Source organism: Rhamphochromis longiceps, linkage group LG22 (assembly GCF_057381845.1).
Source record: "Rhamphochromis longiceps isolate RC_006_pf linkage group LG22, R_longiceps_female_GT1.1, whole genome shotgun sequence".
In the NCBI taxonomy this organism is placed as follows: Eukaryota; Metazoa; Chordata; class Actinopteri; order Cichliformes; family Cichlidae; genus Rhamphochromis; species Rhamphochromis longiceps.
The window spans coordinates 31,582,904-31,588,877 of NC_140577.1; the positions used below are offsets into that span (position 1 = coordinate 31,582,904).

The 5,974-nt window shown below is 43.3% G+C and overlaps 1 long non-coding RNA gene across 1 annotated transcript; it reads left to right on the forward strand.

The window, feature by feature from the left end:
- The first annotated feature begins 4,775 nt into the window (after positions 1-4,775).
- On the forward strand, positions 4,776-5,974 carry LOC146644311 (uncharacterized). The gene is made up of 2 exons (XR_014909214.1): positions 4,776-5,133; positions 5,726-5,974. It is a non-coding gene; the product is annotated as an uncharacterized LOC146644311 (long non-coding RNA).

The window sequence follows — 5,974 nt, forward strand, 5'->3', positions numbered from 1 at the left end:
GAGTGCTTCCTTTGAGGCCATCATCACCCCACCAGGGCCTCTGCTGCTCGTTGATGTCATCCACATTACACCAGGGCCTGTGGTGCTCCGATATCATGCACATTTCACCAGGGCCAGTGGTGTTGGCTAAGGCCATTCACATTACAACAGGGCCTGTGCTACTGGCTTAGGACATTTACATTTCACCAGGGCCTGTTGTGATGGCTGAGGCCAACTACATTTCACCAGGGCCTGTGCTTCCTGTGAGGCCATCTTCACCACACCAGGGCCTCTGCTGCTCGTTGATGCCATCCACATTACACCTGGGCCTGTGGTGTTGGATAAGGCCATTCACATTACACCAGGGCCAGTGCTCCCTGTGAGGCCATTATCACCACACCAGGGCCAGTGCTACTGGCTGATACCATCCACATTTCACCAGGGCATGTGGTGCTGTCCGAAACCATCCACAATACACCACTGCCAGTGCTTCCTGTGAGGCCATCATCATCACAGAAAGGCCGGTGGTGTTGGCTGAGGACATTCACATTACACCAGTGCCTGTGGTGCTGGCCAATACCATCCACATTTCACCATGGCCAGTGCAGCATGAGTATGAGCATTTTTTTTTTTTTGCCGATGCCGGTAATGCCGCCCCCCACCACGATGCCGCCCCAGGCAACCGCCCGTGTCGCCCGTATCTAAAACCGCTACTGCTTGGAGGTACAAGAAAAAATCAATTTACACCCGTATATGAATATGGTTCCATTAACACTCATGCTGTACAGAACCTGTGATGTCCAGACGGTATTCCTCTGGTGTTCTGCTGTGAAAAAGTTTGGATGTATGGATTAACATAGTTGCCAAGGTTTCAATCTTCTCTTATTTTTAGGGTGTGATCAGGACAATCCCTGAGAAGATGGGTCTGCAGGGGATTGCAAGTAGCCAGGGTCAGGAGAGGGTGTAAGTGGGAAGCCCACTGCTGCTACTTGGCCCTGGTTTGCCCTCATGGACGAGGTAATAGGACAGAGGCCTTCCATTAGGCCTCTTGTCCTACTTTCCACTCTCCCTGAGGACACTCCAGGGCCAATTTCAGTGGGTGACCAAAACTTAGCGGGATCTGACACTGATGAGGAAGACAGTCAGCCACCGACAACAGGAAGGAAGAGGAAACGGGATCGGGATGACGAGCTGCTCAACCTCATCAGAGAGGACATGCAGTAACAAAGGGAGGCCGAGGAGAGAAGGGCGCAGGAGAGCAGAGAGCGAATGGATAGACTTTTTTCGATTCTGGAACGTTTGATCCCATAATGACTGCTGATCCTATAATGACTGCTGCGCCCCTCTAATTTTCTTTGACATTGTCTTTCTGTGTATAATTTTCCAGGCACCAGACACCTTTTATTTCCTGAATTGCAGATGCTTTCCTTTTAATTATTTTGTTGCATTGTGCTATTTGTGTTGGAAGTTAAAAGTCTTATGTGCGCAATAAATGGAATCAAACAGTAATTGTCACTGAACCCATTTTATCAACATGTATTGACATAATACTAAGTTTAAAAATGGATATTCAGTCAAAAACAGAGTACATATCAAGAACAACAACAAAAAAGAATCATCAGCATCAGCAGTATTTGAAGACTACAATATTTGCAGCTATTTACATGTGTTCACACAAGATTAACCTGAGTGACCTGTTCCTGGACCGTTTCTTTCACAACTCCAACAAATTACAGGTGGTGTCTGGCAGTGTTGCTAGATCTGCTGAAGACAGATCACACATAGATGGAGTGCTGCAACTGTGACCTACGGTTACTCTTTTGTGGTCAGCGAGTGGAGAAACACAGGGTGGTCTGCAAAGAGAGCTTTAGGATGCTTCCTCCCACTGTCCACTGCATTGTCCATCTACAGGTTTGCAGGGCTGACTCAATTGACGGCTGCTGCACCACTAAGATGTCAAGCAGGAGATGGTGGATGCCATATTACTACTAGTATAATACTTGTAACTCTGTAGCAGACAATAGTTTGACAAAGTGCAATATGCCACCAGAAAACGGACTCCTAGACAAATTTTCACTTGCCTGTTAACAGTAGTCGTGGACTAGTGGTACCTCCTCCAAGACTGACACCTCAGATGACAGTTGGTCCCGCCAAGGAGCACCACTAACTGCCTCCAAACCAGCCTCCCCCTCCTCATCCTCCGCTCATCCACTGGGGCCACGATGTCACCAGCACTGAAGCAGATGTTGTGGAGGATGGCATATACTGTTACAACCTGTAGTGGTTACAACACAAACACGTGTTGTGTGTGTGTGTGTGTGTGTGTGTGTGTGTGTGTGTGTGTGTGTGTGTGTGTGTGTGTGTGTGTGTGTGTGTGTGTGTGTATATACACACACACACACACACACACACACACACACACACACATTTGCGCACAAATATTATATATTGAAATATTCACATGGCATTAGATGGTCACTTACGTGGGGTACAAAGGTGTGGTGCACTCCAGTACTTGCAGGAAAATGGCCCTCAACCTCGTTTTCATCATTCCAAAAGCACGCTCTATAATGGAGCATGCCCTGGAATGGTGGCTGTTGAAGCGCTGGGCTCCCACACCTTGGACTGGCTTCTTGTAGGGAGGGATGAGGGGGAGTGGACGTTGGAGGCATGGGTACCCTCCATCTGCGAGGATGAAATGCCCTGGAGGAGGGTAGACTGACTGTCTGTACAGTCGGCTGTGGCAGTTCAGGAGATTTAGCAACACTGCCAGGGACTCCCTGCTTACCCGAAAATCAGGCCCCGTATCCTCCTGGTTGAAAAAACGGTCTGCTTGAAGAAAAGGTGGAGAACAACATAAACAGTTATAGTGGAAGGGTATGGTTTCATTTATATTACGGGATACAAGCATTATTCTGATCATTATGCTCATGTAAAATATACTAATGCGTGTGACAATACTTATACTTTCATACATATACAGTTCATCTGTGTAACTAAGCTTGTTTCTGTACTCTAAAGTACCCTGTTTTCAGCTTTGTGACATTTTTCTGCCATTCGAGGCACACAAATGAGTTACAGGATCCAATGACTGATCGGATATGCATACCGCATGTTCTCATATTAACTTCAGGGACATTTACTTTATATATTTCTTTATGATATGGTGAATGTGTGCGAATGACTGGCTGTCATTCAGTTATTGACATTATCCATTGAACTTCATAAGTGATATCTCGGAAAACGTTAGAGCACTTATGGAAATATGTGATGTCTTGATAAATCGAGCAGATATTTGAAGTTTACACAGCACCATTCTCGCATGAAAATATCTTAAAAGTTTATTTTGTGACCCAGAAAGGTAATATTTCAAACTCCGCCACTCTGTGTTCCTCCGCCACGGCCTCATTTGAGTTTTGGACGAAATGGATTCTGGGATATTGCATTTCGTCATTTCGAGCTGATTGGAGACCAAAACAGCCAATCAGATTTTTTTTTGCATCCAAGTCTGTGTTTTGTGGCACAAATATAACGGTGTACAGAAAGAGTTGAGCGCGCACGGGCAGAAATGTTGAGAGCGCGAGCAACACATTGCAAACAAGCGCAAGCGCAAAAACTGAGAGGGGCTGCTATTGTGTGTGTATATGGATAATAGCAAACACTGAAATACATTTTTTGCACGCATTTTTTGCACGCAGCAATGAATTTTGTTCACTTAAATTTAGCTTTTCTTTTCTCAAAATAAATTTCTCCTCAAAATGCCCACACAATGCAAATGTTTTCTACGTGCGCTCAGAATAGTGGCACAAAAATAACGCCATAGTTTTGTAGCTCCTCTTGGATTAAACAGTGCACAGGACACGGAGCAACATTTCCCGGTCCATCTTTCCGTTTTCGCACGTGGCGTTAGTGATCAGCAACAATGAGTCCCAACATATAAACGGCTGTGGACAACTTGCCTTCGTTCGAGTCTCATTGTTCCTTTTGAATAAAGTTTCGATGGGGAAAAAAAAGGGGGCTGTCCACAGCTGCTCACGTCCTGACTACCTGTCCGTCTAAGAACACTAGCTATGTGACGTAGGTAGGTAGTGTCCTTATGAGCATCCTTCCACTGAATTCGGACACAGCACTAGTTAAGTAGAGAGGCTGCTGACGAAGGCTTTCAGCTACAGCTGGTGATGGCTGATGAGCAGCAGGTGTGACTGGCTGCAGCACAGGAACTCTCCTGAACTCGCCTGATGACGCTTGTAAGCCGACCTTCTGGATACAGACACACGTCCAAACACCTCTTTATTTTCAAGAACAATTTTTTGTCCAAAACATTTTCTTTTTAAAATCAAAACTTGATATATTTTACGAATTTCTCTAAATGTATTTACAGTTACAATAAATATGCAAATATTTACAATATATTTTAAAATGAACTGGAAATAGTTTGATCGTTGCACCCCCCGTGCAGGTATGAATTCATAGCGGCAATAGAATGTTGGGCCAAAAACTTTCCCAGTAGAACATTTCCAAATGATCCAATTTGTTCTCTGTCAACAGGCAATTACAAAGTCACAAGGTGACTGCAGTTAGCCCCTGTGAGATGTAGGTAGGTTGCCCTGGATCTGATGCCAGTAGTTATGATTCTTTTTTAATACCAGGGAACCACTTGCCTCATCCAGCTCTAAGAAAAAGCCCTTGATTTCTGCTGCCTGCAAGATAATTTTATTTCTGGCTGACCATGCATTTCACCTCAATGATGCTCAAGTAGGCCACTGTTGGATAAAAACAGTCCTCTCTCCTTGATAACTGCACCAGTAAGTACACAGCAAATTCAAAAGTGTTAAATGTTTTGGTGTTAATAGTCTTCTTGCAAAAGTAGAGTTAATTTTACTCTAAGCAGAGTCACATTCTTTTAATGTAACTCTGAGGTGTAAAATGATAGTAGTTAAAATCGAGTGTTAAAAATGAGTGTTTCTCTGTCAAATCTGGAGGTGTTACAATGGAAACATTAACTCTTGACCTCTTAACTCTGAACTCCTAGAGGGGCTATGACACCAATAGAGTAAATTCACAGACTCCGCCCCCAGCACGGCTCCAATCGAAGTGAAGTGAAGCCCTTTCAGAACATTTTGCTCTACATATTTGAGTTGTTTGCCATGCTTGGTAAATCATTCTTTCAAAGATTGTTTCAATTATTATTATGAGCTTTTACTTCTGTGGCTCTTTGGAGTTGAGACAAAGCTGTGTGAAAGGCATTAGCCATGTTGCTCGGTGATAGCATAACATTCTGTTTTAGCTAGTTGAAAGGTATTGTTTGCGGGCAAATACCACAGCCTTGAAAAAAAGCTTGCATGTGAATTTTCAGTCAAACTTTTGGTCAAATACACCTAAAACAATGTCTAGAATGTGAAATGTTGGTATAATGGTGCTACTTGAAGCCTGAAAACGATCGCTCATAAAAAAAAACAAACAAACGAGCAAACAGCAGTAGCTGACGTCCTGACTGGATTCTATGGTAGCATTTAGATCCCTCCAGAGTTTTGTGCACACGGTTTAGGTAAAAATGAAAAAGGTTGAGGTTTTACATTTAGTTCAGTATTACCTGTTGCCTGTGTCTTTGTCTTTTGGGAAAATACTTTACACAAGTAATGGCTCAAAGAGGATTCCTTTTTTTTTTTTACTGTGCTGCAATTGTTTACTGGATTATTTGTGCCATTAATTAGTGTCAACTAATTTTTATTCAATCTCCGCACAGGATATGCTTGTGAAGATGGAATATGGGGGAGAGCAGAAGTGCGTTGAAGTTCCACAAAGGGATGAATGAAGGACATGCATATTGTATTGAAGAAATAAGTGATGAGAATGCTATTATTTGCATTTACCATGTCAGACCTTTTGATAAACAAAATTCTAATGAAAGTGAGAACATGTATACTGTTACATCTTTAAGAAAATGTTTTGAAATTGTGGTGCACAGTTCAGAATAAATGTTTTTCAAAAACCA